The sequence below is a fragment of the Arachis hypogaea genome, chromosome 19 (assembly GCF_003086295.3).
Source record: "Arachis hypogaea cultivar Tifrunner chromosome 19, arahy.Tifrunner.gnm2.J5K5, whole genome shotgun sequence".
Classification (NCBI taxonomy): domain Eukaryota; kingdom Viridiplantae; phylum Streptophyta; class Magnoliopsida; order Fabales; family Fabaceae; genus Arachis; species Arachis hypogaea.
Genome location: NC_092054.1, coordinates 95,552,691 through 95,565,405, shown reverse-complemented (window position 1 = coordinate 95,565,405; position 12,715 = coordinate 95,552,691). Strand labels below are relative to the sequence as shown.

Genomic DNA, 12,715 nt, shown 5'->3' with positions numbered 1-12,715 from the left:
ACTGAAAATACCTCAAATATTATTAATTCAAATAATAGTCTATAACATAGAAAAAATTCATAAATTCACTGATCAATTCAAGTGTTGGAATAAATAAAAGTAAAAGGAAGCTAAAACAAAGGAATGTAAAACCTGGATTGAGAGTCACTCTTAAAATAAGAAGAAATCCTAAATCCTAAGAGAGAGAGAAAAGATCTCCCTCTCAACTAGATCTAAATCATTGAAAAGTAAAATATGCGAGCCCTCTTTGAATGGATGCATTCCCACACTTTATAACCTTTGGTCTATGCTGTCTATACTTGGATCTGGGCCGAAAAGGGCTTCAGAAATCGCTGGGGGCGCATTTTGTAAATTCTGATACGTGGCCTCTATCACGCGTCCGCGTGGGTCACGCGGTCGCGTCATTCGGAGCTTTTCCTTGCCACGCGGTCGCGTCAGTCATGCGACCGCGTCATGTGCGTTCTGCTTGAGGTGCGCTGTCGCGTCAGTCATGCGGCCGCGTCGCTGCTGATTCGTGCTTGGCACGCAACCGCGTCATCCATGCGATCGCGTGAATACCAGTTTCCTTCAAAGCTCCGTTTTGCTTTCTCCTTCCATTTTTGTATGTTTCCTTTTCCATCCTTTAAGTCATTCTACCTTAGAAAATCTGAAACTACTCAACACACTAATCACGGCATCGAATGGAAATAAAGGTAATTAAATTAATTAATTTTAAAGCTTAGGAAACATGTTTTTCATTTACATCACATAATAAGGAAGGGAAAGTAAAACTATGCAATTAATGTGAATAAGCAGGTGAAGGATTGTATAAATCACTCAAATTAAGCACAAAAGAACTCATGAAATATGGGTTTATCAACCTCCCCACACTTAAACACTAGCATGTCCTCATGCTAAATCCAAGGTAAATAATTAAGGTTAAAGTGATGGAATGTCATGCAATGCAACCTAATTTAAATGCAACTACCTAAATGAATGATGCATCATGCAACTCTAATTTATTCATTCATATATAAAGCTTACATGTAGTCAAGTTAATTCACACTCTCAAGGAGCCATGTATATATATAGCCAACCCTTAAATAATAAATCATTTTAGCAAATGAGATGGGAAAGAAAACATTAAACTTGCAAAACAATTAGTAAATTTAAGCATAGATATATGTTGATGAGTTATTGAACCCTCACTGGATTTTGTGTTTACTCTCTAGTCACTCAGTGTTTATGGGTTTATTCACTCTATTTTTCTTTTTTTTTTATTCTTAATTTCTATAGCTTTGTTTTTTATCTAACCAATCAACAATTATAGAATATAGTCATACCAAAAAGTCATGAGGTCTTTAATTGAGATTGTAATGGGGCCAAGGTAAGGGTAAGGATTTATGTATAGGGTTAAGTGAGCTAATAAGTGAATCCTTAATTAGACTAAGATCTCACCTAACATACATATTTAGTAAAATAAAATCTTTTTACCTAATTTCCCATATTATCCCCGTTATTGTTACATGCTCATGTTTCACTTTTTATTTTTATCCCATGTGCATTTTTTATTTTGCATTGGGGAATTTCTTTTGTATCCCCTTTTATTTAGATGCTGAAAAATAAAATTTTTTTTAATGCACATGGTAATAGAATCACCTAGATTTTCTCATGAGCATGCTTCCCAAATTTATTTTATTCCTTTTAACTTTTCTACCTTTTGTTTCTATCATCCATGTTCCCAAAAGGTTTCCCACATTTAACTCTATTAATGATTTTCTATCTTAAGCTAACCAAGGATTCACTTGGGATTTTCTTTTGTTTTTCTGCTTAAGGCTAGTAGTTTGGCTAAAATAGAATAAAGGGGTTTTAAAAGGCTCACGGGGGCTAACAAGGGTGATGTAAAAGGTAGGCTACTTTGGGGTAAGTGAGCTAAAATCAAATGATGGCCTCAATCATTCTCGTGGTATGTATCTATTCTATATTCTACAATTGAACATATAGATTAAAGCAAAAGAAAGAACATCAGAATAAAAAGAAATGAAACACACAGAAATGAAATTATGGTTTGAATGCAACCATACAATTTAAGCTCAAGACTCACAGGCTGTGTGTTCTCTAACTCAAGCATCATATATCATTTATATAATGTATGCAGGTTTAGTTAAAAATTCCCATTATTCTCATAAAAAATATTTAGGGTAGCTTTTAAAGTTTTAATGTTCCTCCTTGATGAAATGTTGTCAGCTTAACTACATCATGTAATGCTATATACAAGGTTTGTGGATTTAAATCTGATATGTTCAATTTCCTAGCCTACTTCCTTTTTATATTTTTCAATTTTAAACTATACTATCTTATGCTAAAAAGGGTAAGCTATACTAATTAATCCACTAATAAATTAGAATTGCAAACTAAACTAAATAACTAAAATAAACTAAATGGCTAAAATATGAACTAAAGATGCAAAATGCAGAAAATAGAGTAAAAATACATAAAAGCAATGTATAAGTACTCAGAAAATAACAGTAAAAGAAAAAGAGAAAAATACAGAAAAATATCCAAAATAAAAGAAAAAGTATGTAGTGGTTCACCAAAATAAACGCCAGAGATGGCGACCTCCCCACACTTAAAAGGAAGCATCGTCCTCGATGCTCAATCAAGCCGGGTGTGAAAGAGTGTCATCACTGGGAGGGATGGTAGCTGGAATCTCGGTGGTGGTGGTGGGCTGAGGGTCTGGCTGCTGTGGAGGAGGTGCTGACTGGATCAGGATCTCAAGATCCGCAGCCTCAATCTGATGTGGGACCGCTGCCTGTGGTGCGGCTGGTGCTGCCTCCTGGGGATGGATCTCTGCCTCGGGTGCATCCGCCTCCTCCTCAGATGCCTCGGATGGTGTGTCAGGCTCGGAGGGAATGTCACCGGATCGTATCATCAGCTTTAGGTGCTCATAGCGCCGCTTGTTGCGACGCTCTATCTGGTCAAGTCGTCGGAACAAGCGGTGCACCAGATGATAGACGGGCTCTGTGGCAGGTGGAGGTGCAGTGGTGGTAGCAGGGGTAGGTGGTGCAGCAGTGGAGGAAGAAGGTCCAGCAGACGGTAGGGCTGACTCATCAGTAGCAGTGAATGGTGGTGGTCTGTGGCCCAAGGCTAAAAAGTTCCGGCTGTGCGGAATGATCTTCCTGCAATCCGCCGCTGGTGGTCTCTCATCGGCAGCCTCCCATGGCACGTCAGCTCGACGGCCAAGCTGTGTAACTAGATATGGAAAGGGGAGGGTGCCTCGGACGTGGACCCTGGCCATATAATGTCGAATGAAACGTGGCAGATAAAGGTCCTTAACCTCCAGTATACAACAAAGGAGGGTGATCATGGCAGCCGGAATCTCCGTCTCGTGAGTTCTCGGCATCACATAATTACTCAAGATCTGATGCCATAACCGAGCCTCATCGTTTAAGTATGCTCTCTTGATCCCTCTAGGCATGGTAGTGTCCTGACCCATCTCCCAAGGAACAGTCGGGTCGAGAGCTATTCGTGCCTTCACGGCATCCCAATCAAACTGCATCTGACGCATGTCCTCCTCAGCCTTTGAATAACCATCAGGCTGATCGGACTTGGCTGGGAGCCGGAGAATGTCCTCTTAGGATTTTTCAGTGACCAGAATTTGTGTTCCTCTCAGGTTCACTGCATCTAGGGTAGTGAGATAGTAGTTGCAGTAGAATTCCCGTACCCAAGATGAATTGACCTCTGTCAGTGTTCTTTCCAGAAAGAATCAGCCCCTTTGCTTGATTTGCTCAGTGGTGTACTGCTGGAGGGCTTCTGGAATCTTCAGGATTCATTCCAGATATAGATTTCTGGAGTTTGCAAAAGCCGGGTACTTCAGCTCACAGTACCGGTTTGCAAATTTTATAGGGTCATTCGCAGGGAGCAGCTGGTCACCTTTTTCCTGCTGTGTGAAGTTCTTCTCCCGCCATGAAGAATCGTGCATTAGAGCAATGATGGATTGGGAGGAATCTCCTCTCTTGCGCTTGCCAGTAGCCTTGCATTTTCCTTTCCTCTGTGAGGCAGACATCCTGAAAAACAGAAAACCAGGATATGGATAAAATAGGAAAGCAAATAGGCAATTAAACAAAGGAAACTCAAAGCGTCAAGGGAGAATTAGAATAAGGAAAATGAGTAAATGAAAAGTGATTGAATTTATGTTAAATGTAAAAATAAACAATATGCCATGGTTAGAAAGTTAGTGAAAATAAATAGAAAAGAGATCAAAAGGGTTAGTATGGTTAGAATTTGAAAAGGAAATTAGTAAATTAAAATTAGTGAGTTAGTAAAGTGCGGGTTAAAGTAAGTGGCATAGAAAAATTCCATATAACAAGGATTCACAGGTAAGAATAGAAGTACTCATAATCGAATAAGGAAAACAGGGTGATGCTGATTCGAATAGAAATAAAGAAAGCAAAAATTGGAATCAGTGAACCACAAATGCAGTTTACAAACCAGGAAATCAAAGAGGATAAGAATGTCTGCCATAGCATTCATGAAATGGTTTGGGTAAAGCAGAGTAAAACAAAGTTCAGAAATGCCAAACCAAAACATGAATGAAACCAATTTTAAAAAATTTGGGCAGCATTCCGGCTAAAATTGGATTGTCCCAGAAAATAAACAGCAATCATAGCAGTTCATATGAATTAAAAACTTGCTGCAGTTATCAGTAATGAATAGAAACAGGAAAATTTAGAGTAACAAGCAGCAATTGCAAGAAAGCACAGCATATGAACGAGGTCACAGGAACAGCAGAATTGCAGTTATGATAAAACATAAACAGGAACAGTGCAAGTAAACAGACCTAGATGCACTAACCACAGCCTAAGCTACCTAACAACCAAAAAATTTCACTACAGCATGCATATCTATCTATCCTAATTATGAACAGAAACGGAAAAAATTACAGAAAAATGATGAACGGATAAAAAAGGGGGTTGCATTTTGCGGAACCTGGTAGGCGGGAGGGGTGGAACGGGGAAGAAGGTGGCTGCGGTGGCGTCCGGCGTGGTGGCGGGGCACGGCATCGCGGTGGCAGCTGGGGGGGAAAGTGGCGGAGAGGGTTTAGGGTGAGTGATAGAAGAATGGGGAGTTTTCGGGTGGGTGGTGGAGAGAGGGGGGGCGCGGCTAGGTGGCCGGCGGTAGGGGGCGGTGGACAGTAGTGGAGAGGGGAGGAGAGAGGAAGAAGGGAGAAGAAGGGAGGGGAGGGGGCTGCGGTGGCGGCGTCCGGCGTGGCGGCGGCGTCTGGGTGGTGGCGCAGTGGCGGCTGGGTGGTGCTAGGTGGTGGTTGAAGGGAGAGGGAGCAGAGAGGGAGAAGAGGGTTGGGGGTGGGGGGCTGCGCGACTGATAGGGTTCGCGGGCTGGGGGGGTTATATTTTCGAATCCACGCGGTCGCGTGGTTGGGGCGAAAATGGGAGTGACGCGATCGCGTGGGCGGCGCGATCGCATGAGAGGGGGGAAAGAGGGGTGACGCGATCGTGTGGGTCGCGTGATCGTGTCGCTGGAATTCGTGCTAAACGCACGACTCCAGCGCCGTTTTAGCGCAACTCTCTGTCTCCTCTTGGGGTGATGTGCAATCCATGCGACGCGATCGCGTCGCTCACGCGGTCGCATGGGATTGGTATTGTGTAAGTGACGCGATCGCATGGGGCATGCGATCGCGTGGGCCAATTTGTGCGAAACGCACAAGGGCCGCACGATTCCAGCCTAACTTTCTGTTCGTTGGATCCTTACGCCGATATGTATATCACGTGGCCGCGTGGGTCACGCGGTCACATGGGTGGTGTTTCTCGCAATATGACGCGATCGCATGGGGCATGCGGTCACGTCGTGCACCCCTTTTTTTTTATAGTATGCATAAAAATGCATAATGCAATGATTAACATGAATGTTATGCATGATTCCAGGTTTAATAAATTAAAATAAAAAAGGAAAAATGAAAGCAATTAACAAGAATTAAATTGAAAAAGAAGCGACCATATCATGGTGGGTTGTCTCTCACCTAGCACTTTTAGTTAAAGTCCTTAAGTTGGACATCGGAGGAGTATCCTATTATGGTGGCTTATGTTTAAATTCGTCCAAAAATCTCCACCAGTGCTTGGAATGCCAATAGCCTCCGGGGTCCCAAACTAGGCATGCAAAGCTTCTGAGCAACTCCAAACAGATTTTCAGGTTTCCGGGACTACGAATGTTAGGATAGAGTCCAGGATTCCAAGCCTTGCTTTTAAATCCGCCTCCGTCTTGATTGGCATATCTCCATCCGGGCGGTTTAAAAAGTAGAATCTCACCGTGGTGACCAAACGTTTCTCCGTGATCCATGTAATTGAGCATGATACCAATCCGTGTACTTCGAGGTGAAGCGTGGAACCTTATTGAACCTTGTGCACCAGCTCTGAGTACGAGCCATTTCCCTCTTACTCTTAAAGCCGCAGAGAGCTCTAAGCTGGCCATCTGTTTCAAGCAAACCATATTCAAGTGAATAAGTAAAGTTATAAGTTAAGGATTGTACCCACTTGAAGCTTGTATTAGGTGGTAATGGCCTTGGGATAGGTGTTCTTGGTGGTTCTGCAAGTTCCGTTTCCTTGTGCTCTTCTGTGAATTCCTCCACTTCTTTGTAAAGATCTTCAATTGTATCTGTGTCCTGGTCAAAGTCTTCTGTGTCTTCCTCATCACTTGAGTTATAGATTGGAGGTTGAGAGAAATCGACCTCCGCATCATCTTCATATTCACTTGGGGAAGATTCTTCGATCTCAGAGAATTCACTTGCGGATGCAAGTTCATCACCAAGAGAGCTAGACTTGTGATTGTCATCATCAAGGGAATTTGCTTCTGGGATTATTCCGTCTGATTCTTCATAAACGACTTGCCTTGGAGATTGTACAGTATCCTCCTTAGCATCAACTGTAGCATCCTGGACGGAGTTTTCCTCAATTCTGGATTCCCATGGAGGTTCAGCATCTCCTAGATCTTCAACCAACTCTTCTTCTTGAACAAAGACAGCTTCTTCTAATTGTTCCAGTACAAATTCATTCTCTGTCTTGTCCACTGGAGTTTCTGGTATCTCCTTCATGCTGCGCTCTTCATTGGGCTATCCACATGGAGCTGTGGCTGATCCTTGTGTATTTAAGCGCCTAGAAGCCCATTGAATCATTGCTTGCTCCAGTTGTTTAATGGTTGTTTGAAATTTAATTACTGTTTCTCTTAGGCGATCCTCTGCTTCCCGGGTGGATGGAATTGGACATGATACAAAGGAAAGTGGTGGTGATTGGGAGTGATTGGATTGGTATTGGGGTAAGGAAGGATCATATGGTGGCGAATGGTGAAGAGAAGCTTGTGAGTGTGGTGGTTCGAGGTTATGTTGAAAGGATGGTTTATATGCACGGGGTGGGGCTTGTTGGTAGTTACAAGGTTGTCCACCATATCTTTCAGCTGGGTATGCACTGTAGAATTGTCTTTGTCCAGGATATCTCGGAGGGTGTTGCTGCCAAAAGGGTTGATTAGATCCTCTTAGTCTCATCCATCCTTGATTGGTCTGACCTTGGTACACATTCCTGCTGTAACTTCTATTTTCCTTAACAACATTAGAACCAAACTCAAAGCGAGAGGGGTGAGAGTTCATAGTAGCCAATAAAGAAAAAAAGGAAAAACAAAAATAAATAAACAAGCAAAAGAAAAATATTTACAGTAACCAATAATAAGGCACACGTTAGCAGTTCCCCGGCAACGGCGCCATTTTGACGTCAGGGATTTCTACCAGTAAAGAGATTCATAGAAACAGTTGCGTTGTAGATATATTCTCTAAACTGACAAAAATCCCTTTCGTACAAACGTTTTGGGTGTCACAAGTAACAAACCCCTTTAGAAATTGTTAACCGAGTATTCAAACCTCGGGTCGTCTTCTCAAGGAACTGCGAGGAAGTATGTTCTTATTATTGGCTATAAAGGTTGTAATCGGGGTTTAAAAGATGAGAAGCAAGTAATTTAAATGACAAGTAAAGTAAATGGCAATTAAAATAAATAAATACTGTAAAGCAGACTTTTGGCAAGGTAAGAGAAGTTGGAGGTCCAACGTAGTTATCTCTCTCTACTATAATGAAAGTTGAATCTAAACTCCACTTGGTCAACCTTTACTAAAGCAAAGGAGAGTCAAGGGACTAATTAAATTGACCTTTGAATCCTATTTATTTCCTAAGAAAAGGTTGGGATTACTTAAGTTCAACTCAATTAGCAAGATAACGATTATCAATTATGTTGAGTTTAATAACTGTTGAGTTACTGAATTCTTAACCAGAACCAAAAGGGGAAAAAGTAAAATTGATAGAATGATAAAAATATCCTTAGATGGGAAGCAATGGTAACTTAAATCAAAGAGAACAATCATAAACTGAAAATACCTCAAATATTATTAATTCAAATAATGGTCTGTAACATAGAAGAAATTCATAAATTCACTGATCAATTCAAGTGCTGGAATAAATAAAAGTAAAAGGAAGATAAAACAAAGGAATGTAAAACCTGGATTGAGAGTCACTCTTAAAATAAGAAGAAATCCTAAATCCTAAGAGAGAGAGAGAAGATCTCCCTCTCAACTAGATCTAAATCATTCAAAAGTAAAATATGCGAGCCTCTTTGAATGGATGCATTCCCACACTTTATAACCTTTGGTCTATGCTGTCTGTACTTGGATCTAGGCCAAAAAGGGTTTCAGAAATCGCTGGGGGTGCATTCTGTAAATTTTGATACGTGGCCTCTGTCACGCGTCCGCGTGGGTCACGCGGTCGCGTCATTCGGAGCTTTTCCTTGCCACGCGGTCGCGTCAGTCATGCGACCGCGTCATGTGCGTTCTGCTTGAGGCACGCGGTCACGTCAGTCATGCGGCCGCATCGCTGCTGATTCGTTCTTGGCACGCGACCGCGTCATCCATGCGATCGCGTGAATACCAGTTTCCTTCAAAGCTCCGTTTTGCTTTCTCCTTCCATTTTTGTATGTTTCCTTTTCCATCCTTTAAGTCATTCTGCCTTAGAAAATCTGAAACTACTCAACACACTAATCACGGCATCGAAAGGAAATAAAGGTAATTAAATTAATTAATTTTAAAGCTTAGGAAACATGTTTTTTATTTACATCACATAATAAGGAAGGGAAAGTAAAACCATGCAATTAATGTGAATAAGCAGGTGAAGGATTGTATAAATCACTCAAATTAAGCACAAAAAAACTCATGAAATATGGGTTTATCAGACATCTTGAAGAAGTGTACCATGTCAGAGGAGGGGACAGGTCGGTCAACCTTGATGCCAGGGCATCTTGGCCAGTTTCACTGACCTTTTCTTTACTGTTTTTAGGGTAGTTTCATGCATTTCTTTAGGAAATAAGCTAGTTTTGGGTAGATATTCACCTACACCTTGATTCAAGCATACATTGTGCATTTTACATTATTTCATGAGGATTTTGCATGAATTTAGTGACAAATTGTATGCTGCATTGCCCATGACTTGGACTAGAACTTTGATGCACTCTGTTGCTTGATTTCAGGACCAAAGGAAGCAAGGAAAGGGAGGTAACTTGCAAGGTTAATAAGAAAAGTGATTGCCAATAACACTCTCAAAGCCATCATTGCCCACGATTAAGAGTCACGTTAACTAAGTTAACGTGCACTCTAACGTGGAGAAAGGAAGTTGAGCCAACGTTAGTGACACTTAACATTGTCACTAACGTTGGCAAACACTCATGAGTGGCCACGTTAGAGCCCACGTTAACCTAGTTAACGTGGCCTCTAACATTAAAGGGGGAAGAGAAGCCAACGTTAGTGACATTCAACATTGTCACTAACGTTGGCCTAAGGATGCAACACACCACGTTAACTCCCACGTTAACTTGGTTAACGTGGGAGCTAACATAAGAAGTGAGAGTTGTCAACAACGTTAGTGACACTCAACATTGTCACTAACGTTGGAAGCAACCACACAACCCCCCAAGGAGCCACGTTAACTTCCACGTTAACTTAGTTAACATGGAAGCTAACGATGAGGAATGAATGATGAGCCAACGTTAGTGACACTCAACATTGTCACTAACGTTGGGATGGCTAAGAATGGCCACGTTAGAAGCCACGTTAACCTAGTTAACGTGGACTCTAACGTGAGATCTAGAGGCACATTGGAACGTTAGTGACAATGTTGAGTGTCACTAATGTTCTCGAAGTTTGGCAAAGCCACGTTAGAAGCCACGTTAACCTAGTTAACGTGGGCTTTAACGTGAAGCAAAAAGGGGCACATTGGAACGTTAGTGAAAATGTTAAGTGTCACTAACGTTCTCGAACTTATACTTTCACTAAATGTTAACACCCCTAATGCCCTGAGCTAAAGTCTCTGCCCACTTAGCACTTTCTCTCTGCAAGTAAAGCCAAGCCCAAATGAAGAAAAGAACTGCTTCAAACTCAAGATCCAAAGGCCCAAGACTTGAAGAACAAACTAGAAGCTGAGAAGAGTAGTATATATAGGAGTAGCTTTGAATTGTTAAGGAGTTCTGGAAAGCTGGAAAAAGAGAACTACTCTCTGTATTTTATCTTCTCTGCATTTTCTAGTTTTATGATGTATTCTCCATCTTTGTTTTCATTTTCAAGAGCTATGAACAACTAAACCCCTTTCATTGGGTTAAGGGAGCTCTATTGTAATTTGATGGATCAATACTAATTTTCATTATTCTTCTTCTATCTTTTCTCTTGATTTTACTTGAAAGCTTTCGATCTTCATCCCATTGAGTAGTTATCTTGGAAGAGAAGCTATTCAAACTTGGATCTCTTTTGAACCTTGAAAGAGGAATGGAGAGATCAAGCTAGAAATGCTTTCTCATGCTGGACCAAATTGGGTTTGGATGGGTATGTGACTATAACCCTCTCAATACTTGATTTGGGAAATGCATGTGGTATAATCAGTGACCATACTTCATCTCTTCTCATGAGCAATTGACCAAGGAATTGGCTATTGATCAAGATTTAAGAGATTGAATTGCAAGAAATTGTAATTCAATCACTTAAGATTGCCAAGGAGATCAATGAGTGCATTGATTGAGGAAGAGATGAAAATGAACTTGATCCGGAGAATTGCAACATCTCATAAGCCCAATGAACTCCTCATCTCTGATCTTACCCATTCTCTTTAATTTCTGCCATTTACTTTTACGAGCAAATCCCCTATTCCCATTTACAATTCTGCAATTTATTTTCAGTCATTTACTTCCAGTCCTTTAATTCTAGCATTTACTTTTCTGTTATTTACATTCTCGCCATTTTATTTTCTGCAACTCTCAACCCAAATTCTGGATTCGCTCAACTAGAACATTCTTCTAATTAAAGTTGCTTGATCAATCAATCCCTGTGGGATTCGACTTCACTCTATTGTGAGTTTTTACTTGACGACAACTTCGGTACACTTGCCGAAGGGAGATTTGTTGAGAGACAAGTTTTCCCCGCATCAAGTTTATGGCGCCGTTGCCGGGGATTGATTGTGCATCAACAATGATTAAATTGGAAGATCACTAGATTGAGCATTTTTTTTTTGTGAATTTCATTTTCTGTTTGAGTGATTTACTTTTTGTTTTAGTTAAACTTCTTCCCTTCCCCCTCTACTCTTTTGTTTTTACTTTGTTATTTTCAATTCTGTGTGCTAACCCACTAACTGTTTGATATATTGCATCACCCACAACTAACAGTAATTCTGACACAAATACTTTTTACACCTATCTTTTCTTGCTTGCACTTGATGGTTGTATGACAGGGAGAAGAAGCGGGGCTTCAACTTCCTTCGATTCTGAACCTGAGAGGACCTTCCTTAGATTAAGGAGGGAGGCAAGAAGAAAGAAAGTGGTTGGTGCTGAGGAAGAAGAGGAATTCTTTGAAACAAACATGGAAGACAACATGGAAAACCATCATGAAGAAGAGGATCACAACCATGGGGGAGGAGGTAGAGCAAATCATGCTGGGGAGGATAGAAGAGTTTTGGGCTCTTACATCAATCCAAACCCAGGCAATTATGGAAGTAGTATCCAAAAGCCAACAATCCATGCCAACAATTTTGAACTTAAACCACAACTCATCACCCTTGTTCAGAACAACTGTTCGTTTGGAGGAGGTGTTCAAGAAGACCCCAATCAACATTTGACCACCTTCCTGAGAATATGTGACACAGTGAAGTCTAATGGTGTTCATCCTGATACCTATAGACTGCTCTTGTTTCCATTCTCACTTAGGGATAAAGCAGCCAAGTGGCTGGAATCCTTCCCAAGGGAAAGCTTGACAACTTGGGAAGACGTGGTGAACAAATTTTTAGCAAGATTTTACCCTCCTCAACGAATCAATAGGCTGAGAGCTGAGGTCCAAACTTTCAGGCAACAAGATGGTGAGACTCTATATGAAGCCTGGGAGAGGTTCAAGGACTTAACAAGGAGGTGTCCACCTGACATGTTCAACGAATGGGTGCAGCTGCACATTTTCTATGAAGGACTCTCTTATGAGTCAAAGAAGGCCGTAGACCATTCATCCGGAGGATCTTTGAACAAGAAGAAGACTATTGAGGAAGCCATAGATGTTATTGAAACAGTAGCAGAGAACGACTACTTCTATGCTTCCGAAAGAGGGAACACAGGAGGAGTAATGGAGCTAAACAATGTAGATGCTCTGTTGGCCCAAAACAAGCTCATT

The 12,715-nt window shown here is 41.3% G+C and overlaps 1 non-coding gene across 1 annotated transcript; it reads right to left on the bottom strand.

Moving 5' to 3' along the window:
- Positions 1 to 12,373: 12,373 nt before the first annotated feature.
- LOC112780386 (small nucleolar RNA R71) lies at positions 12,374 to 12,477 on the bottom strand. Its single transcript, XR_003191227.1, has one exon. It is a non-coding gene; the product is annotated as a small nucleolar RNA R71 (small nucleolar RNA).
- Positions 12,478 to 12,715: the final 238 nt, after the last annotated feature.